At 41.9% G+C, this 23444-nt stretch overlaps 1 long non-coding RNA gene and 1 other non-coding gene across 2 annotated transcripts; both read right to left on the minus strand.

The window, feature by feature from the left end:
* Positions 1-1610: 1610 nt before the first annotated feature.
* On the minus strand, positions 1611-12064 carry LOC147820461 (uncharacterized). The gene is made up of 3 exons (XR_015448485.1): positions 8523-12064; positions 7754-7874; positions 1611-6966 (listed from the first exon to the last, which is right to left on the minus strand). It is a non-coding gene; the product is annotated as an uncharacterized LOC147820461 (long non-coding RNA).
* LOC147820462 (U6 spliceosomal RNA) lies at positions 2702-2806 on the minus strand. Its single transcript, XR_015448486.1, has one exon. It is a non-coding gene; the product is annotated as a U6 spliceosomal RNA (small nuclear RNA).
* Positions 12065-23444: the final 11380 nt, after the last annotated feature.

Below are 23444 nucleotides of genomic sequence, written 5' to 3' on the forward strand. Positions count from 1 at the left end.
ACCTCGGGGGGCCGGCGGGCGAGGGCGGTGGCAGAGGGGACGGCCCGAGCTGGGCTGGGGGTGCGGGGGCCGGCCGGCAGGCGCACGGACCCCAGCCCCGACGGCGGCGGGCGAACCCCAGGCGGAGCCCCCGCCCCACGCCGCCTCCCCGCGGCCGCCGCCAAGACCCGGAGCCCGGCCCGAGCCAGGACCTGAGGCTGCAATTGTGTGGGGACCAAATGTTTGTTGATCGACTGTCTGATTCCAGGACCTCAGGCTGCAGCTGTGTGGGGTCCAAATGTTTGTTGATCGACTTTCTGATCTGAAAACCTCAGGCTGCAGCTGTGTGGGGACCAAATATCTGTTGATCGACTCTGATCCCGGGACCTCAGGCTGCAGCTGTTCGGGAACCAAATGTTTGTTGATCGACTGTCTCATCCCGGGAACTCAGTCTGCAGCTGGGTGGGGACCAAGTGTTTGCTGATCTAAATTTATGAATACTCTTCTAAGAAAACCAAACTTTTTCAACCCTTGGAAGAAAATAATAGTATCTTCATGACCTCAGAGAGGGGAAGATTTTATTTAAAAAACACAAAAAGAGCCTGGGTGTGGTGGCACACACTTGTAATCCCATCACTCAGGAGGCTGAGGCAGGAGGATCATTGCAAATTTGAGGCCAGCCTCTGCTACGTAGTGCGTTCAAGGTCAGCCTGAACTGCATAGTGAGACCCTGTTTCAAAAAAAAAAAGCAAAAACAAAAAAACCATAAAAAACACAAAAAGTGCAAATGTCAAAGGAAAGTATTGATAAATCAACCATATTAAAATTAAAAACATAAAATTTCTTTCTTTTTTTTTTTTTTTTTTTCCTGGTACCGGGGACCGAACTCGGGGCCTTGCGCTTGCAAGGCAGGCGGCGGAACGACTGAGTTAAATCCCTGGCCCAAAACATAAAATTTCTAAAGACAACGAAAAGATAGTCTCCAAATTACGAGGAAAAGGATTAATTCAACCAATATTTCTGAATACTCACTATGTGCCAGGCACTGTAAACAGTCCTTCAGATATATCAGTGTGTGTGTGTGTGTGTGTGTGTGTGTGTGTGTGTGTGTGTGTACAGCTGGTCCCTAAGTGCTGTAGTTTGAACCTTGATGTCCTCCAAAGACCCATGTGTTAAAGACTTCAGTGCTATTGGGAGGTGGTGGAACAAATTTTAGGAGGTGGGGCCTGTCCAAAGGAATCTAAGTAATTGACAGTGTGCCCTTAAAGAAGTTATTGGGACCCTAGCCCTGTCCTCTACCTCTCACTCTGCTTCTTGGCCATCATGAGAATACTAGGCCTCTTCTACCATGTGTTTCCACTGTGATGTACTGTGTCACCTCAGGGACAAGGCAATAGGGCCAAGCAATGATAAACTGAAACCTCTGAAACAGTGAGCCAAAATAAACTTCAGGTATTTTGGAATATGTTTGCAGGACATGTTTACATTTCTCACGGGGTGTCGGTATATGTACATAACACATCTTAATTCTTTGTTCATCCTCTTTCCCTTCCTCCCCTCCCCCTCCTTCCCCCCCTCCATCTCTTGTCCCCGTCCCTTTTGCAAAAGATCTATCTCCCTATTTACTATTATCTTCTATTTTGCTCTTTATTTATAGTTTGGGTTTCTTATACAGCGGTGCCTCGATTCACAAATGCTTTTGTTTCCCAACAATCTGCAAAGTGTTTGGCAAAATTTTGTTTTTGTTTGCAAACTCCATCAGGTGATGAACGTGACCACAACCACCTTTCTCGCACAAACACAAACATGGCCATCTTTTCCAGAATTGTGGAACAAATTTTAAGTTCGTGAACCAAGGTACTTCTGTAATAAATTTGTGTATCTGATTTATTTTACTTAACATTGTAGTCTTAAGGTGAATCCATTTTTCTACAAATGACTCAAGTTTATCCTTCTTTATGACACACTATGTATAAATGCCACATTTTCTTTATCCATTCTCTATTGATAAACATACAGGCAGCTTCCAGATTCAGTGATTATGAATTGTGCTGCTATAAACATGACTATTAATGTATCACTATAATATGATGAGTTTAACTCTTTCAGAGAAATACCTAGAATGGAATAGCTGGTTCAAGTGGAATTTCTATTTTTAGGTTTTTGAGAAATCTTCATACTGATTTCCGTAGTGGTTGGGCTAATTTGCATTCCCATCAACGGTGCAGAAAGGTTTCTCTTGCCCTGCGGCCTCTCCAACATTTTTTCTTATTTGATTTCTTGATGGTGATCTTTTCCCAGGGTAGTGATGCTGAATATATTAAATACATTTACAGTATTTTCTTTTTCTTTTCTGTTAGTGTATGTTTGTGATACATAATAGTTACATTCACTTTGGAAAATTAGTGTGTGTGTATATATATATATATGTGATATATATGTGATATATAGTATATATATCACGTCTTAATACTTCATGTATCCCCTTTCCTTCCTCTCGTTCCCTCCCATCTCCTCCATCCCTAGATCCCCTTCCCATCCCCACAGTCTGTTTTTCTGTTCCCTATCATCTGTCTTTTATTTTGCTCTCTAATTATTTACATGATGCATTTCTCCCATAAGAGAAACCATGTGATATTTAAGCTCCTGTGTCTGATTTATTTCATTTAACATTATGATCTCAAGGTGCATCCATTTTCCCACAAATAACTCAAATTTATCAAGAAATATGGAATACTTTATACATTTGTGTATGATCCTTGTGCAGGGGCTATGCTGATTTCTGTATCCTTCCAATTCTTAGTATATGTGCTGCTGAAGCAAACACTAATGTATACTTTTCTTTGAGTTTTTGGTGATGGTGACCTCACTGTCTCGTCTAGGTGTTCCGTAAGTATTTCTTGCTGTGCTGGCTTAGTGGCCATGCATTTATTCAGGACGTTTTTTGTCATGGAAAGCCTTTACTTCCCTGCCAATTTTGAGGGCTAATTTTGCAGTATACACAAATCTAGGCTGACAATTCTTTTCTCTGAAGAAAAGAATTGAAAATTTCACCAAGATCTCCTGAGAAATCTATTATTCTGATACGCTTGCCTTTATGGGTTACTTGCTGTTTTTCTTTAACAGCTTTTAGTATTCTCTCCTTCTGTTAAATTTCTGGATTGTGGTTATGATATGCTGTGGAGAGTTTCTTCTCTGGCCGTGGCTATTTGAGGTTTTACATGCCTCTTCTACCTGAACATTGAATTGAATTCTTTCCCTAGATCTGGAATTTTTTTCTGCTATGATTTTGGTGAATAAATTTTTTATGCCCCTTGTGTTACCTATCTTCTGATTTTTTTGCTTTGTTTTTGGACAGGGTCTGGCTATTCAGTTCAGGCTGGATTTGAACTCACTATGTAGTCCAAGAACTCATGGCGATTCTCCTGCCTCAGCCTCCCAACTGCTGAGATTACAGGCATGCACTACCAGGCCCAGCTAATTTTTCCTTTATTTCCATAATTCTGAGTGTTTTCTTTTTGAGTCATCCAGCAGGTGTAAGATCCAGTTTCCACAGTATCATGTTGGTTTTAGGGTATCATTGAGTACATGATCTGGTACATCAGCTTTGTCTTCAAGTTCTGACGCTGTCCTCACATTGGTCAAACCTACTATGTGTACTTTCCATTGAATTTTTCATATCCAGGATTTCTGTTTCATTTCTTTTTGTAATTTCTTATTCTTTTCCCAAATGGTGATTAATATTTTATATCATCTTGTTTAACTCAATCAGCCTGTTGTTTGTTTCTCCTTTAAGCTCACTGAATATTAATGGAATTCTTTTTCTGTTTATTTAAATCCTCTTTATGCTCACTAAATTTCTTAAGAATTTTCTTATGTGTTCCCTCTTTTATCTCTTCAAACATTTTGACCATTTTCTTTTTGAGTTCTTTGCCTGTAACTTCCTTTACTTCAGTGCCTGTAAGATCAGCTTTTAGGGGGGCGGTGGTTAGGGGTTTTGGAGGCATCTTGCTGCTTTGGTTTCTTACATTTCTCTTGCTTTTCTGTTGAGGGTGGAAGATTTATTAGGGTAAAAAAACCTCTGTCCCTACTGTGGAAATCTCTACAGTTAGATTCTATCTCCCTGTGATGTATCCTTGAGTTTGGTTATGTTTTGGTATTTATATCTCTCTACAACTTACTCAACACAATCAAGTCAGTCCCAGTCACTGTGTTGCAAGGAAAGAACACTTATTGATTATATCAGCATCTACAGAACCAATCGTATATCAATCATATAATTTAAAACTTGTTTTGACAATTTCATACTTTTTTTTCCTTTTGATAACGCAGCAAGGCAATGGATTGGTGCTGATGACAAATAGGCTGGGATGTAGAGGATGAGGGGAGGAGTTAGGAAGAAGAAAAGAAATAAAATAGTTCAGCAAGAAGGGAAGATGAAAACAGAGATAGCAGCAATTGAAAGTAAGGAAAGAGGTAAGATTTGCTGATGTTATTTTTATATCTGGAATGGAAGGAGGGGGTTGTTGAGAGGTTATCTTCAGTGGCAGGGAAAAGAAAGAAGCAGGAGGGAAGTATGACTGTAGATTGAGGGAAGCTGTAAAGAGTTGGAGCCAATTAATAAATGTATAGGAAGCTTGTGTTTGAATCCTGCACACACAATTTTTGGTGCAAGTTACTCTAATATGACCATGAAATATACTTTTTAAACGAAAGCACTACATAACATTCTCCATTTCACATATACAAACATCCAAACATAGATGATATAGATATCAGATGAAAACAGACCAGGAAAAGAAAGAGATAAAGACAAAAAACATCGATAAACGAAAATAATAAAAAGCACAGAGACACAAAGAGTAGAGAGTTCTCTTTGGGTGGACAGAGCTCTGTTAGATTTCACTGTGTTCCCATGGGCATGACTAGCTAGCTGTATGTTTTGTCTCCATCCTATGATCAGACACCTTCAATTGGTTTGAGGGGTTGAGGAAGGCAGATCAGGACCAGTCAACCACTCAGTTCTCCACTGATTTCTGGGGCAGGGTGGAGGGACTTCTTCAATTCCAGCCCACTTCCTTCCCTGGTGATCCTTGCAGCTATTTATGACTGCTCCCTACACACTGCTGTGAGTGAGTGCACCATGCAGCTCCCTTGGATCCCCTACTCCTCTGTGCCTTCTCCTAGCTCTTTGTCCATGCCTCTCATAGAATTTCTATATAGCCCAGGAGTTTGGTGGTGCCTGGAGTTGGAAGGGGTAGGCATTTGCATAGAACTCAGTAGTCTAGATACCAATGGGAGGGTGCTCGTGTGGGTTTTTCTTTTGTGGTGAATGGGACAGATCCCACATGAGCACCACGCCCTGTGGTGTCTCAGAAGGCATAGCGCTTTGTGGAGTTTGGGGAATATGCCTACTGTGGCACCAGGCAAGTGACTCTTCTCCACCCCCAGATCACTCCAGTCACAATCACTGCATGCCTCTGCCTGTTTCAGGGTCCCTATTCAGAACCACATTCTTGCTTTGTTCAGTCCCAAAGACTCATTGGTCCCAACTCAATATCTGCCCTCTGATTTTCTGGCCCCCAATCTTCTTTAGAGTCCTAATCTGAGGAGTCTTACCTCTGTGCATATTTCTCCTCTTCCCAGTCTCCCAGTGGAAAGGGAACTGGGACAGGTGGACCCTGGGGGAGGGGTGAGCAGCTGGGCACAGATCACAGGCACCTGGGTGCGGGTCACCTGGGCTCAGATCCGCCACCACCTGGGCCCAGATTACAGCCACCAGCTGTTTCCCCAGGCTTCTTCCCTCTTCCCTCAGCTTCTTCCTTCAGAAGTTGGGTACTTTTCCAAAATAGCCCATTTGCCAGAGCTGAGTGCCAGGGCTGAGAAAAGACCCTGCTTCTCCCTCTAAACACTGAATATTCCCTCTGAGACTGAATATTGTCTATGGAGTTCCTCCTTTAAATTGCCTTCCTGTGCCTGGATGTTTTCTTTTGCTCCTGTTTCCAGTAACTGCAGATCCCGGCAAGTGACCTCCATGTATCTCGTGAGTGCTGCTAGCTCTAATCCCTCATCTTCTCTAACCAATTTAACAATATTTTCAAGCTTATGATGGGTTTACCCAGATGTAACCCCAACATAAGTCAAGGAGTATCTGCGTGAAATGCAGGCAACCTTACTCAATGTATTATTGTTTAGGGAGACTTACGTGCATATGTGATAAAATTACAAATAAAAGCAAGCCAACGATAGACAAATATATAAGTGTAGTGGTTACTTATGATGGGGAAGGACATGGGGAAATAAGATCAGGCGGAGGCACACAAGAACCTTGGAATATAATAGTAACATCTATCTCTTAACGTGGGCAAAAGAACATGTGTTCGTATTATTATTCTTTCATATATATGATACATTTATTTCATAATAGCACAAAGACAAAAAAGAAATGGAAAATCTAGCAGATCTTAAAGGATTATATACTGTTTTTAAAAACAAGAAGATTGAAAAGGAGCTGGAAGGCCATGTTGGTTTCTGCTAGTTCATCCACTGTTCTATGCCAAATCATTCTGATATTGACTGGCACCCCATTTTCTTCCAGGGTTACAAACTAGCAGCAGTTGACCCTAATCTTTTCCAGTTGTGTTTAGCTTAGACCCAACAGTTACCTTTGTTTTTAAAAATTAAAATGGGACCCAGGCATGATGGTGCACACCTCTAATCCCAGCACTCACGTAAGCTGAGGTAGGAAGATCACAAGTTCAAGTCCAACCTGGGCAAATTAGTGATTTAGCAAGAGCCTGTCTCCAAATGAAAAATTTTAAAAGGGCTGGGGATGTAGCTCACTGCAGAGGACCTAGGTTCAACACCCATACCACAGAAGAAAATTGAAATGAAAGCTGGCCCTAGTGGCACAAGCCTGGCCTGTAGTCCCAGATACTTGGAGGCTCAGGCAGGAGCGTCACTTAAACCCATGAATTCTGGACCAGCCTAGGTATAAAAAAGAAAAACAATTTTATAAAATAAAATAGAATTTGAAATGGTTTGAAAAAACAAAAAAACATATATACATGTCTGGATAGAGATAAATATGCACAATATTAACAATTATTGAATTTAAGAGGCAGATTATATGCAAGCATTCAGTATATTGTTCTTTTAACTTTCCTATATGTTTGAAGTTATTCACAATAAAAAGCTGGAAGGCCTTTATGTGCACGCCCTCTCTGGGTCACCACACTCCCCACAATTCTCTATTAAAACTCTCTGCCTAGAGCCCTCATTTCTAGTACCTCTGGTCCCTAGAGATGTTTGGGTTTGCAACCTCTGGCTCAGCTTGTAGGTCTTGACTCCTCCTAGATTTCCCTGTCTCCTGAATATAAACTGGTCATGGTATTGGAGCATGGCAGATGTCCTTCTCATTCCCATAGGCTGAATAAACCATAGAGGAAGTTTTGTTTTTAGAACAGGTCAAGGACAATAAAAGCTGATGCAATTCCCCTCCACCCTGCAATGAAAGCTAGCCCTCTCTATTCACCCCCAGCAGCTACAATAACTTTGACAAATGCAACTATATTGTATAAGACAAAAGTAGGCCGTAGAAAAGTCAATCCACACTAGCCAGCTTCTCCCACAAGATTAAATGGAGATGTTTATGATTCTTTACGACTCAGAGGCAAATGTGAAAAGAATGGGTAACTAAGCTCTTCTAGAACATGAAACGGGGTATGTGACTGTGTCAAGGAGATAATGTATGTATGTGATGAATGATTGTTACCTGTGGTTATGCGCAGCTGTTCCTGAACTTGTAAGTTAGGAGTTCCTTGAAGTTGCATATTTGCAGCCTATAAACTTCCTTTTCAGATTGATCAGCTCTCAGTTTCCTGCCATCCAATCACCTTAGGGAAATGCAAGCAGCTTCCCAGTTAGCATTTGCTTAGCCACATTCTCCGATATGACAGCTTCTTTGCAAACTGCGGTTCTCATTCCCACAGCTACCACACTGCACTGAACAAAACCTCAGTCGCTGCCACCCCCAGCTTGGCTGTTTCTACACACACCATAGTGCATGAATTCATCCAATTGGTTAGCATATAAAACAAGCTTAGAAGGAGCATGAAGATAGCCAGAGGCAGGCAGGGCAACTTGGGGCTTAATCTGCAGTTAGCCAGTGACACTGCATAGCAGGCCAGGCCAGCATGCCAAAGCAGGTGGGTAAACGACAAAATCCCTGCTGGCTGTAATTACATAGACAGAGATCGAGGTCACTTGGCTCTCTCAGCTCCAGTAATCTCTTACCTAGGACTATCCTTGGGTGGTTTTCCCTGACTTTATCACCTTTTGGAATGGTCTCGCGGTTTGGTTTACTCTTGCTTTGACCCCCCCACCTTGCTGACTTCCCAGATTTCAGATCTTCAACTTGTTTCTTGATATCTAGATCTCCATATGGGTAGGCATGAGCTTAGGAGAATTGGGACACATATCTATCCTTCTCTGTGACCTACTTTAGGTAGTTGCTGCCCACATCCTATTGTGACAGAACTCACTTGAAAGTTTGTTCCTGCTGTGATGAATCTTTACAGGCCAGGGACTGAAGATAAGCAAAGAAGAACTTGATTCCCAAAGCTGCAGCATAAAGAAATAACTTCAAGCTGTGATTTAGGGGCAAGACAATACTTTTCATATGTGGTGCTGGAGAAAGAAATTCCTATTGGGAAAATGTAGATCAATAAAGACAGATGGGGGATCAATAGGAAAGAAGGTCATCCATAAAACCATGATGAAACTATGTCATCCACCAGGATTTATGCTTAACACAATTCTATGAGGTCATGTTAATAAAAACAATAACAATTACAAAAGGAAAGGATCAGTACTTAGTAATAAGAGGGTCTCCACATCTTCAGGCTTCCTAATCTCTGTTGGCAATTACTTCATTTTCTTTGATAGAATTCAGAGTGGCCCAGTCCACCTACATACCAAAAAGTCTCCAGATGCCCTAGATATTCTGGCCTAGGAAACTGCAAAACACTCCTACTGTTAGCTTAGATGAGTCTAAATTCATTTTCTTTTTCCCCAAAAGAAAAAGAAAACAATCCAAAAGCACAGAAACTGACATGTTGATAAAACACTGATGTCTTACCTTAGTTTATCCTGGGTGCAGACTGACATCAGTGATCCATCACTTACAAGTCCCATTTTTCCAGATTTCACCTCAGGACTGGCCTTGGCTTGCATTTGAGTATTCCCTCAGTTTGAGCAGAGATGATTCTAAACTGCAGCACTACCAGGGCTGGTAGGATGGAAGCATCACAAAACCTGCTTCCTCAGCTGTTTGGAGACTCGTCTCAGACCCAGTCATCCACTTGGAGAGAGAGGCTGTGTCTGCTGACCTGACTAGCTGGTCCCTGGACACTACCCAGGTTAATGGTGGCTTGAGAATGCCTCTCACTTTCTGCATCACTAAGTACTAAAAATGGCTGGTAGAAAGGACCCTGAGCGGTGCTGCTGAAAGGGCTGTAGGTAAAGAAGGTTTCTGATCAGTGACTTTTCACCTACAATTGAAAGACCTAGAAATTTCACCAGATTGTAGAAGAATCTGGTCTAAAAATTAGTGCTTCTTCTGTAGTAGAAGATTGTAATACGGGCATGGTAGCACACACCTATAATCCCAGCACTCGGAAGGCTGAGACAGGAGGATGACCACTAGTTTAAGGCCAGCACAGCCTGGGCTACATAGTGAGTTCAAAGTCAGCCTGAACTACATAGTGAGACTGTGTCTCAAAAAAAAAAAAAAGATCGGTTAAATGGATTATGGAATTATGGAATACCCCTACAACAAAATGTTAGAAAAACATTTAGCATAGAAGAAAATTGACATGGAAATTGTCCACAGTGTGCCATTAGATGAAAAGACAGGTTGTAAAATGGGATATAGAATATCATCTCACTTTAATTAATTATATAAAATAACTAACATTTAACTTTTAATATGAGCATATTTTATATGAGCAAAGCATTGAGTAAAGTGCTTTGCAGGAATTATTTTATGTAAATGGCAATCCTGTAATGTGAATATATATTCATCATCTTGCAGATGAGGAAACTAACACTAAGAGGTTAAGTCATTTGCCACAGTTCACTTAAATGACAGAACTGAGATACAGACCCAAGTATGTTAGATTCAAGAACTCAAACTTTAATAGTGGTACCATTATCTATGCCTATATTTGTAGAGAAAAAAGTCAAGAAAGGTGGATAGCAAGATGTTACAGGTTCTTGTTATTATTTTTTCTTTGAAGCGAGGTTGTGTGACTTTTGCTCCCTTTATACTTTCTCTAGAACTCTAAAAATTATGTGATTTACATGGATTAATTTCACAATCAGGAAAACAAGATCAATTTCCATTCTGAAAAAAGCCAACAAGCTACTGTCTGCAACCTGTACACAGCAAGCTACTGAGGAATAACTTAATTATGACAAGGACTCGAATTCTCTACCAAACTCAGTTGTATAGAATGAATAAATAATATGCTTGCACATATTTTCATGCTTGTACATATTTCCTTTCAAACATATGCAAGGACTATCTTTATGTTTGTGCATAGTGGCTTTAGTTTGTCATATATTTCTCAATTGAGATAAAAATACAACTGCTATCATGTAGAGGTCCATGGCATTTATATATATATATGGAGAGAGAGAGAGAGAGAGAGAGAGGGAGAGAGAGAGATCAACTTTCTGTACCTTGAGTATCTTCTGTACAATTTACATCTTTTTTTTCAGGGAGGCAAGAGGAAATAGAAGGGGAAACAGAATTCATACATTATTAAAAGTTAACCTGGGAGGCTTGCTTCCTGGAGAAGATAGTTTATAAGGACGAGAGAGTGTGGACATGGAGTTGGCCTAGGATATTTTCTTCTGGAAAGACAAAGTGCTAATCTCCCCTGTATTGCCTGCGACAAGGCCCCATCCTCACCCACAGGGTGATGTCAACACACCAGCAGGTCAGTGGGGCTGCAATGCCTGAGTACTAACATTTGCTGTAAGGCCAGGCTGGTTTCCATTCACCAGGAAGAGTTGGGTTAGGAGGGCGCTCAGGACAGTAAGGGAAGCAAAGTGTGTGAGACTCTGTTTCACCAAACTGCCTTGAAGTTCAGCACCTCCCTTCCTTTCTCTTTCTTCCTTTTCTTTCATAATGTGTCCTTTGTCCTCTACTAGTGTATAGCTTATTGTCTTCCACTTGAAGTCCCCAGGACATACTCTCCATAGAACTCCAGTCATCTCATTACACATTAGAAACCACTGGATCACAGACCTGAAACATAAGACATGTGTTGATTGTTCACTCAACACTGAGGCCCTACAGCTTTTCAGGCATGACGAACAGTTACACCGACAAAGAAAATACGGTCTCAATCCCTTCTGATGCGTGCAATTTTCAGATAGAAAAAGCAAAAAACATACACACACACATACACACACACACAACCTGATTTGGTTTAATGGGCATGAAGTTAAAAAAGGTAAGAGACAGATCCCAGAGATGAGCAAGGGCTTTGCCCTTTGCCTCCCCCTCCCACTTTGGCCTGTATGTGGGACTCACCTAGGAACTAGGCTCCACACCCCATCTCATGGAAGCTGGATCTGAAGCTCAAAACACTGGCCAAGGAAAAAGTCTTTAATAACTCAAGGCTAAGTGAGGGAAGAAGGAAGTGAGATTGCTCTATACTAAAAGCAAATTAGGATCTTGCCAAAGAGATTATATCTGAATCCTATCCAGTCTGTATTCAGCTGGCAATTTGCAGGAAATACAGAAGAGCATGAGGACATGCACTGTGACCAGCAATAAGCAAAATTCAGACTGTGGAAATTCAGAAAGGCCAAATGATATGGTTCTTCAATAGCCAAATCTTAAGGAAAGGAAAAGAGGAACCTGTACATTAGAACAGACTTGAATGCTTCAAAACTTTCAAGATCAAGAAAAACAAGGAAAGGCCAAGAAACTGTCACAGATTGGAGGAGACTAAGGAGACCTGATGATTAAATGCAACACAGAATGCTGGTGGGATCCTGGAGCAAAAATGAACATGAGTGGAAAAACTGATGCAACCCCCAAAAATCCAGAATTTAGTTAATAGAAACTCACCAATATTGATTTCTTAGTTGTAATAAATATGGCATGGTTACATAAGATGTTAACATAGATGGGAAACTGGGTGAAGGGCATAGGAAACTCTCTGTACTATCTTTGCAATTCATAAATCTAAAATTATTTCAAAATAAAAAGTTAAAAATGGAGAACAACTAAAAGACTACTCATAGGGGAAGTACATTTGGGTTAAAAAAAAATAGAAGCTAGGCATGGTACCACATTCCTGTAATCCCAGGACTCTGGGAGGCTGAGGCAGGAGGATCACAAATTTTAGCCCAGATTGGCCAACTTAGTGAGAGACCCTGTCTCAGAATAAAAGAGATTTTTAAGAAGGCCCTGGGTTCAATCCCCAGTATACAAAAGAAGGAAGAGAGGGAGAAGGCACAAGAAGGAAGAAAAAGGAAGGGAAGGGAAGGGAATGGAAGGGAAGGGAAGGGAACAGAAGGGAACGGAAGGGAACGGAAGGGAAAGGAAGGGAGAAATGTTAGAATAATGATTACTTTAGAAGGAGAAAGAGGGTTGTGACTGGAATGGGGCACATGGAAAAGGTTCTGGGGTCAGTAGAAAAGTTCTCCTTCAGCTAGTGGTAATTACAAGGTATTTGTCTTATAATTAAGGCATACATTTGCTTTAAGTATATTTAAGTACACTTTCTTAAGTATTTGTATTCTGTTTTACAATGAGAGAGAGAAGGGAGGGCAAGGAAGAGGGCAAGGGAGAGGGAGAGACAGATAAGCAACATAACATCCAGCTGGGCATGATGGTACTGTAATCCCAGCACTCTGAGAGGCTGAGAGCAGGGAAATTACAAGTTCTAGCCCAGCCTGGGTGCCAATATAGCAATTTAGCAAGACTCTGTTTCAAAATAAAATTTGAAAAGAGCTGGAGATTTAGCTCAGTATGAAGGTTTTAAATTCAATACCCACCCCCACCCCCGCCCCGGGGGTGGTGATGGTGGTGGTGGTGAATCCAAATATAACAAATTGAGCTTGTTGGAATGAATTGGGTATTAGATATTGTTAGGGAATTGTTAGATTTGTTAAGGGTGATAATAGTGAAGTTGTTATGGAAGAAAACACAGTAAATGCAGTATCTGTATTTTTAGTAGATGCATACTGAAGAATTTAGGGATAAGACATGTTTTAGAATTGTCAAATACTCAAAAAGGAGTGGGGAGGTAAAACAAGCTGAAACAATATGGAAAAATGCAAATAGCCTGTTTTTGTTTGGTTGGTTTGGTTTTTTCTCCAGTGCTAGGGACTGAACAATAGTTGTTGAAAATGAAAATTTCATTTTTGAGTTTTTTATATGTTTGGAAATTTTTATACTAAAATGTTACAGGAGTGAAGCAGCCCCAAACCAGGCTGTTTCAGCAGTACAGAGACCTAATCCTAGGCGCTCTTCACCCCTAACCCCACAGAACTCCCTTCCCACCAGCCATCTCCCTAAGCTCCCAACCCCTGTAACCTCTGTGAGGTCCATGTGGAGGTTTTCCCTGTTGGTCTCTATGTCACTTGGACTGGATGATAATCACTTTCCCCTTTCTCCATCCTGATGTCCTAATAATCTCAGGAAAGAAAGTCAAAGGCCAGATGGGCTGGGCCAGACCTGATGGCACAGTCTTCACTGCTCTATAGCCCGGCCCTACCGTGGGTGGAATTGGGGGTGGGACAAAGAGGGGAATGGGCAGGTGCCAACTTTTCATAGTCATATGCGTCCACTATTGAGTGAGCTTCCAGAAGCTGGTGACATCTTCCCTGGAACACTGCTCTGAGAACTTTGCCTCCTTCAGGTTCCAGGGCATCATGCCTTATTCTAAGCAGCCTAATAACTTCCAGATTCTGAGCCTCTTCTGCAATGGCCCTTGAGCTACCTTGCCATATGTGAGTACCAACCCAGGAGTGCACAGTAAGAAGCCAAAGTAAAGGCCAGTGCCAGATCTGGGGTGATGTTGATGATCATGGGAAGTCTCATCTCTGGCTTTTTGATTATATGAGCTGTACTAGTGTGTAAAGACAAGGAGTTTCAAATATGGTGAGTGAAGAGATTGAACTTGGGGCAGAGTAAGGAAAGAAGTGTGGTAGAACAGGGTCATGGTAGAGATGAGTAGATCCTCACTATCTAGCCAGGGAGTGCTTTCTTATGGGGAGTGAGACAGAGGAATCATTAGTGTTTATAGACTTAGAGAAATCTGGCCTGTGTCTGAACAGTAGAGTTTCTACTCTGGCAGGGAAGTGGTGGTATGGAGGAGGAAAGAGAGGCAATGGAAGGAGCAGTGAATGGACAAGGAGACAAGAATGGTGCATGGGAAACAGTAGAGGGATGAAGTTGTTCGGTGGGCAAATAGGAGAAGGGGGAAGCAGGTGGCATGCAGAGAGCAGAAGTGCCTCTATGGCACCTGGCAGAGAGGCAGGGAGACAGGGATGACAGTTAAGAGGAGAAATGCAGCTTGCATGTGGTAGATGAGAGAAGACATTTTTGAAGGCTAAGTAGCCATATACGATGGATGGGCAGGATCTGGCTTGTGCTGAAGGCCAGGACAGTATACGGAGGGCTAGCTGGTAATGAGACTGGACATGGTCAAGTTCTGCTGGAAGTACAAATTTGATCTGACCGCATTCCTCATCAGTTTGGATCTTGCAGCCATTGTTGGTTTATCTGCTGTTTACACCCTTGTGGCCACTACCAGCAATTTACTTTGTCTGGTTGTTCCTGGACTGGAAGACCCCACAGCAAGGTAAGACTCATGGACCTAGAAAAAGAATGCTCCACCTTAGCCTGCAACCCTGCATGGTGAATCCCACTCACCAGACCTCAGGTCTCTCCTCCATGTTCTCAGAGCCATAAGAGCTGGTCTGGATGAGACCATCCTGGTATTTCTTCCTTTCTCACCTCATTAGCAGCGTTATGGTCCCAATAAACTGGTAGGGAAGCCCTGCGTGGCACATGCCGACTCACCTCCCTCTGGCATTTTTGTCTCAGGTGGCAGGCATTCAGCCTGGGTAAGGAGCTGGTATGTCTGGACTTACATCAGGGACTATTTCCCCATTATGGTAAGAGGCCTTTCCCTAATGTGTCCCTTCCAGATCCCAAAATGCTGGGCATTTATATAAATAGCTAGGATTGTCCATAAGGAAGATGAAGATCTCGGAGATAGTCTCAGCCCAGGCTAGATAATTTTGGGATTCTCTGTACTCTGCTCAGATACTTGGACCCCGTTGGCGTGACCTGCCAGACTGCAGGCAGAGAGCAAGCAGGGTTCAGAGCAGTTTAACAACCGTGAATCAAAAGCCTCCTCTGACCTATTTGTTTGGGCTACAGAGAAGTGAATAGGAGGCATTTCTCTGCCATCAAGGAGCTCACCTCTAATGAGAAGGACAGACAAGCATATAATGACAATTTGGTATAAGCCAGAGAAGTAGTTCAGATGGTGGATATTAAGGATATAGTGCTATCTAAGCAGAGTTTTCAAGGTTCAATTAGTTAGCTACCAGTATGTGGGCACTGGAAAGGAGTTTGAAGACAATACCAGGATGAGGTTCTAGAAATATACTGTTCTGCTGAACCCCTGGGCATTTTGGAGTAGGCAAAAAATACTGCCTTGATTGTTAGAGCAGAGCTTCCTGGCCTTTGTCACATAACAGAGCTAAAACAAAAAATGGTTATGTGCATAAAGCATACTGACACAAATGGCCAAGCCTACTTGAAGCCAAAGGCAAGTGGCCAGACAGTTGTGCCTTGCCTAGGTCCTGCTTTTTTACCCCAGAGCTAAGGAGACCTATCTCTTGGCCTCCTGAAACCTGGGCCTACCCTGTTTATTAGAAAGCTCTCTTTCAGAAAGCAGCCCCAATTCCTGAAGGATCTTCACGTAGCTCATTTTGTCCCCTCTGGCCTTTCTATCCATGACTGTAGATCCTGAAGGCTGAAGACTTGTCACCTGAGCGCAACTATGTCATAGGAGTTCACCCGCATGGCCTCCTAACCTTTGGTGCCTTCTGCAACTTCTGCACTGAGGCCACGGGGCTTCTCAAAGACTTTCCCAGGCATCACTCCTCACTTGGCCACTCTGTCCTGGTTCTTCAAGATCCCCCTTATTAGGGACTACCTCATGGCCAAAGGTGTGTCTGGCCATACTGGAGCTTCTGGTCCATTTCTCTCCTTGAACATGTACCTTTTTAGGACCCCCATGATCACAGTATAGTGGTTCAAAGTATGTGCACTGGAGGCGATACTCTTAAGTGAAGCAAACAGGACACGTGTAAAGACCGAATAGTTTCTCTCTGTGTGAGAAACTGAAAGTGTAAATGAGGACTCAAAGGTATAATAGATAATGTGAAATCGGAAGAAAAGGGGCAAAGGGGAGGAGAAGGGAGGTAGGGGCAAGGGCAGAAGAAGGAATGGAATTTAATATGAGAAAATGAAAAAAAGTCTCTTGTAAATAAGGAGGGATGGAGGGGTTGAAGGGAGGGCAGGGAGGGGTTGAAGGTGAAAAGAAGAACCAAAAAAGTGTAAACCCAAATTTCCAAAGGCGCAAATTTCCATTATGAACAAGTCAAATATTTTGTACACCTAAAATATACAAAAAAAAAAAAAAAAAAAAAAAACAAAAACAAGAAAAGGAACTAGTGCAACTAACTGCTCCTGGGCTTGAGCGTTGGCTCTTGCCCCTTGCTGTGTGATTTTGGGCAAATTAGCTACCCTCTATGGGCCTCAGTTTCCTCATTTAGAAAGTGGTGCTGATGACAATAATCTGACCTCAGAGTGGCATAATGATAATAGTAAGCAAGCAAAGCACTGACACCACCTGGCACAGAGCATGTGCTCAATAAACAGTAGCTGTTGCTACTAATGGAAAAAGAAAGAGTAGAATTCTAGTAAAATATGGAAAGTCCATCTGTACCCCACTGAAAACCTTCCTGCTGTAATTTCCACTACTTCAGCTTCTTCTCCAAGTGTAGGTATTGTCTCAAAATGAAGCATATTCTGTTTTTCCACAGCCTTCTTTTCACATTCTTTAGTCCCATCTAGTTGAGCCTCTTCTCCTACACCCACAGATACAAAGAAGCCAGTGTGTTCCCTCTCTGCTATTTTCCCTTCTGATAAGTTTGTTCCTCTTTCTTCTCAATTCTCTATAGGTGTGTGTTCTGTGAGCCAGCCAGCCATTGACTACCTGCTGAGCCACGGCACTGGCAATCTCGTGGGCATTGTCGTGGGAGGAGTGGGAGAGGCCCTGCAGAGCGTACCCTGTACCACCACTCTCATCCTCCAGAAGCGAAAGGGCTTTGTGCGCACTGCCCTCCGCCATGGGTAGGTATCCCCCAAGGAGGAGTGGGTGACCCTCTCAGAGTAGCATGGCCCTGTAGGTGATGTCAAGATAAGTCCCACACAAGTCTTCCCTCAAGGAACTTTCTAATGAGTAGAAGAGATGAGCAAGAATTTCAAAATTGTTTATGTCACTAGTCTACAGGCGTTTCCAGGAAGCCAAACCATAACCCCAGGCAGCTGGGCTAAGGCTACCTTAGCAGATCGTGACTGATAGAGACAATCTACATCTGTCTCTTAATGATAAGCTCAAGAGGCACTATAGTATGCTGTACTGAGTTTGTGTGGGAGCAGAAGTAGGGGGCCTGATTTAAAAGCCTGGCTCCATTGGGCCGGGGATTTAGCTCAGTGGTTTCGCCACCTGCTGTGCAAGCACAAGGACCCAAGTTCGATCCCCGGTACCAAAATATAAATAAAAAATAAAATAAAATAAAAGCCTGGCTCCATGGGCCGGGAGTAGAGCTAGTGGTAAAGGATGGCCAGGCACGCACACAGCCCTGAGATTTAGATCATCTACCACACAATACACATAACACAATACAATAATAAATAAAATAAAATTCTGGCTCCCCTTGATGTACCATGAACTCTGGGACAGGTTACTTAAACATTACTGAGCCTTGGTGTTTCCATCTTCATAATGTGGCTATTGATCATTGTACCTATTCCTTAGAGTGACTGTGGGCTTTGAATAAATCTGTCCATATAGAACACCTACCACATGCCTGGTAAGCTGTAAGTAATCAATAAATTTTAGCCACCCTGACTTAGGGGTAAAGAGGAACCCTAGGCTAGAGCTACAAGTTGCCCTATCAGGCCAGCATTCTAGCCCATGTATGCAAGTTCAATTGTCCTATTCACATTCATAGAGGAGGGGAGTCTATCTTCTAAGGACTTTGTCTGGGGGGCCTGCCCATGAGTCTGGAGCATAAGGTAAGCCAGGGAGCTTTGAACTGGGAGGAAGCGGTCCTGGGTTCTAGCCCGGGTCCTCCCTGACTGCCTGAGTAGCCTTCTCCCTTCCAAATGAACCGGGGCTTCAGATTCCCCACTGTGTCTCCACTGTCTTTGTTGTAAGGATCCAGTAAGATAAGATATGTTGAAGTGTTGAGAGATGGCTATTAGCAGCTCATAAAGATTTACATGAAAGAAACTTTACTCCCTTTACTCTTCTCTCAGTTAAGGAACTTAACTACCCGGATTCTCTACTTAGGGTGCTATTCGGGGTTTGATCTCATGGTCTCTGGGCAATAACTTTTCTCTTCTCTAATCTCATCACTCACGAACAGCTCCCTTGAGTGAGGGGCATATTATATATGTACATCTATGCAGAGTTATTACCCTCAACTTCTCTGCATGTTAACCGACAGAAGCAGTCAGGTGTTTCCCTCCTTGATGTTTCCTCAGAGCTTTTCATGCTGTGAGTCTCTGGTGGTCTCTCTGGCAGAGTCCAACACCTCTTCCATCCCTATACCCCCATTTCTTGCCCTCGTAATGCTGGCCCAAAGATAACACTCTCACTGCCCTGGAAAATTTCAGGACAAGAGTCTCTAGATAGGGGTGTTCTGTTTGGAACAAGAAGAAATGCCTTCGGTCACTGGGATTTTATCATAATACCATAGATGTGGGCCTGACCACGAACAAATGTTCTTCCAAAGTGGTTCCCATTCTAGCCTGTGTTTGAAAAATAATTGGAGTTCCTACAGGGCTCATCTGGTCCCCACCTTCACTTTTGGAGAAACTGAAGTGTTTGACCAGGAGCTATTCCAGAAGGGCAGCAGGATGTACAAGTTCCAGAACTTCTTCTGCCGAATCTTCGGTTTCTATTTTTTGTGTCTTCTATGGACAAGGCTTTCACCAAGGCTCCGTTGGTCTCTTCCCATACAGCAGGCCCATTGACACTGTGGGTAAGTGTTGCTCTCAACCCCTGAGGGCACTTCAACTTTCTTAACCTCCATCTCAGCACTCCCTGCCCTGAACCCATTAAAGAAGAGGGCAGCAGAGGGGGAGAAGCTGGGAGCCAACTGGGGCTCCCAGGGGATTGGGCACAGGAAGAAGAGGAAGCTAAAGGAAGCAGAGATTCTAGCACTTTCACTCTTCTCTTTTCCCATCACTCTTGGTAGTCGGGGAGCCTCTGCCACTGCCCCAAATTGAAAAACCAAGCCACGAGATGGTGGACAAATACCACGCACTCTATGTGGACGCCCTGAGCAAACTCTTTGATAAGCATAAGACCCAATATGGCTGCTCAGACAGCCAGAAGCTACTTTTCTTGTGACTGAAGACACTGCATGTATGCCTGAGACCACTGGACCTCCTGCCTTGGAGAGGAGGCTCAATTGCTGCTAACCCAAAAAAAGGCCTGGAAAGGGAAGAGAGACTAGGGAGGCCCTGAATGGTGGAGGAGGACATTACAAGTTCCTTCCTGGCCACCGTGAAGCCCTCAAAGGAGCTGTTCCTGAGGAATATCAGAGGGGAGCATCCCAAGACGTCTCTGCTGGCTCCCCTCCTCCTGAGCCGACACAAGGTACTGAAGGACTCGAATGAGAGCCAAGCACCCTTCAATCCATTTTTCAAAAATCTTAATACAATTTTAAATTTATATATAATTTGCATATCACAAATCTAACCTGTTGAGGTGCAAAATTCAATAGTGTTTAGTATATACACAGAGTTGTGCAACTACCACTGCTACCTAGTTTTAAATGTGTTTCAGCCCCCTAATGAACCCATACACATAAGTCATCACTGCTCACCTCTAGGCTCTGGAAACCACTAATCCACTTCATTTCTATGGATTTACCTAATCTATTTCATATAAATATAATAAGTAGTCTTTCATGATTGGCTTCTTTCTCTTATCTGTTTTCAAGGTCCACCATATCTTAATATGTCTTTTTACGGATCAATAATATTCTGCTGTATGTATATACCTCATTTTCTTTTCTTTCTTTTGGTACCAGGGATCGAACTCGGGACCTTTCGCTTGCAAGGCAGGTGCCAGAACCACTGAGCTAAATCCCGGCCAACATTTTCATTTTTTATCCATTCATCGGGGTGATGGGCATTTGGTTGTTTCTAAGATTTAGCTATTATAAACTGTGCTGCTATAAAATGGGTGTGCATATAGCACTGTGGTATGATGCTTTCAACTCCTTCAGGAAGATACCCAGCTGGGTCCAATGGGGCCTCTAATCCTAGTTTTTTAAGGAGTCTCCACACTGATTTCCACAGTAGTTGCACCAGTCTATACTCACACCAACAGTGGAGAAGGATTCATTTTTCCCCACAAACCCCACTAGCATTTGTTACTGGTTGATTTCTTGATACTAGCCATTCTTTCTGGAGTGAGATGGAATCTCAGTGTTATTTTAACTTACGTCTCTCAAATGGCCAGTGATGTTGAACATTTTTTCATGTATTTATTTGCCATTTCTACTTCTCATCTGAGAAATATGTGTTCATCTCAGATGCCCATTTTGGATTGGTCTTTAAATTGGGGGTCTGACTTTTTTTCAATTCTTTATATGTTCTAAATACTAGTTCTTTGTCTGAGGGACAACTGGCTAAAAATTTTTTCCACTCTATGTGTTGTCTTATTCACTCTTGTTTTGTTTTTTGCTTCTTTTTTCGTTTGTGTTTTTTCTGTTGTGACTTCTTTTGCTGCACAAAAACTTTTTACTTTGATGTGATCCAAGTTGTTGATTCTTTGTAGCATTTCCTGTGAGGTTGTGGATTTGTTCATGAAGTCTCTGCCCACACCTATGACTTTAAGAATTCTACCTGTTCTCTCTTCTTCTTGCAGACTTAGTGTTTCTGTTTTAGTATTTAGATCTTTGATCCATTTCGATTTTAATTTAGTGCATGGTGAGAGACAGGGGTCTATTTTTAGTCTTTGCCATGTGGAAAGCCAGTTTTCCCAGCACCATTTATTAAAGAGGCTATCTTTCTTCCAGTGAAGAAATGTGGCCCCTTTGTCAAAGACAAGGTGACTGAGTTGTGTTTGGGGTTGTTTCTGCATCTTCTAATCTATCCCATTGCTGCTAAGGTCTGTTTGTTTTTTTTTTTTTTTTTTTTTGCATGTTGTGTTTATCACAGTAGCTCTGTAATATGTCAAGTCAGGGATTGTGATGCCCTGTTAAAGTATTTTCACAGTCTTTTATGATTTTTTTCAGTCTTTACTACATTAGCAGACAGTGTGGTACTGAGGATTGAATGCAGGACCTTCACATTAAACTACATCGCCAAACCTCTCTCTTTTTAAAAAAAAACAAACCATTTTGTATTTTGAGACAGGATCTCACTAAGTTGCTAAGTTGCCCAGGTTGGGCTCAAACTTACAATCTTCATGCCTAAGCCTCCTAGATTACAGACGTGTGCCACACCTGGCTGCATTTCTCAAAATTATCTGAAAATGGAACCCTTGTTTCAAAAAACACCTATTAACACTTCACAGCACACTTAGAGTTCCTCTAGATACAGTCTTAGAAATGCTGGCCTGAAAGATAAAATTCAACCTCCTTACATCAAAGTAGGAAATATAAGAAAGATGCCTGGTTTGGCTTGGGAGCTGTCAGATTGGGAGACGCCTTTGTAAGAGAAACTAGATTTATAGACTGAAACAAACTTTCATAGGGATGATCAGACGGTGATTAAATAAAAGGAGAAGTGGATTTGAATTATTCCTTGATGGGCTGTCTCTTCCAAGAAGGGGAAATGAGAGCAGAGTTTCCCAGGAAAGTCTCATGTGCGTACATAGGAACAAGGCTATCTGTGGTTCATGGTCATAGCTCCCTGGAAGAGTAAAAGAACAGATGAACAGCAGTTTAAGCCTTTGCTATTTTTTTTTTTTTACCAGCCATATAATTTATTTTCAATACAACAGAAAAACACCCTTTTAGCCAAGTCCTCCATCAATGCTTCATAGACATTTTAATATCCATATATATCCTCTAGAACCAGATTAGGTCTTAAGGCACTTCCTTTAAAAATGCAAGAATCCTATAAGCAAAATGCTATCATAAAAAATCCTTTGAATGAATTCTGAGGTAAAACAGAAAAGTTATTGAGTTCCAAAATTCTACAATAACGATCGTGACCCATTAGTTTTGTATTATATGACAATAAAAGTTATCCGTGTGACACCATGAGAGCCAAAGGTTATAATGGGGTGTCACTGCCAAAATTTAAATTAAAAGCTTGCTTCTACAATAAAATCCTTGCTATTAAATAAAGGCAAAAATTACATGTATGAAATTTAGTCTTATTCATTAAGAATAGAAATAAAAAGCATAATGAAAGCAGTTTTCATTTCATTTTTATAATAGTAGCATTACAAGTAGAGAATGTAAGTGGAAATGAGAAGAAAATGAATGTTTGTTAAACATTATTCAGTATGCTGACATTAGATTACTAAGATTCAGTTCAATACATGTTTGACTTTGCTGATATTCTGATTAGGCCATTCTAAAGTTGATAAACTCTGTAGAAGACAATGTTGAAGAAATAATTTGATTAAACTTACTTGTGTTTCAATCATTAACTTTAATTATTGGGTGACTGAGGGTGAGGCAACTTCAACTTAAATATACATTGCCATCAAAGAGTACCAAAGTGTTTGCATTCATTTACCTAACATTTCACACCAGGGGTCCATCTTTAGTCAACATTTTCCTTATTGGTATCAATCTAAAGATTTTCTTTAAACTAAGAATGGATTAGTCACTCCAATGAGCAGATACAAACAGCAAAACTTTAATGTGCACAAGTGTTAATTATTTTACTGCCATAGACAGAAGTCTCTTTTGACTATTTCAGCTCTGCCCTAAAGCCATTTCATATATGTACATTCCTTTTTTTTCAAAAAAAGATGTTATAGGACCCAAATTCTATACAAGAGCGAAGGAAGAGATTCATTCTCTTTCTGTCTGGACAGGGAATAATACTTGGCATTGGGGCGTGGCCACATACAGAACTAAGAGATCTTCAAAACCTT

Source organism: Heterocephalus glaber, unplaced genomic scaffold (genome assembly GCF_053883595.1).
Source record: "Heterocephalus glaber isolate CG9 unplaced genomic scaffold, H.glaber_assembly_v1.0 deba00001897, whole genome shotgun sequence".
Classification (NCBI taxonomy): domain Eukaryota; kingdom Metazoa; phylum Chordata; class Mammalia; order Rodentia; family Bathyergidae; genus Heterocephalus; species Heterocephalus glaber.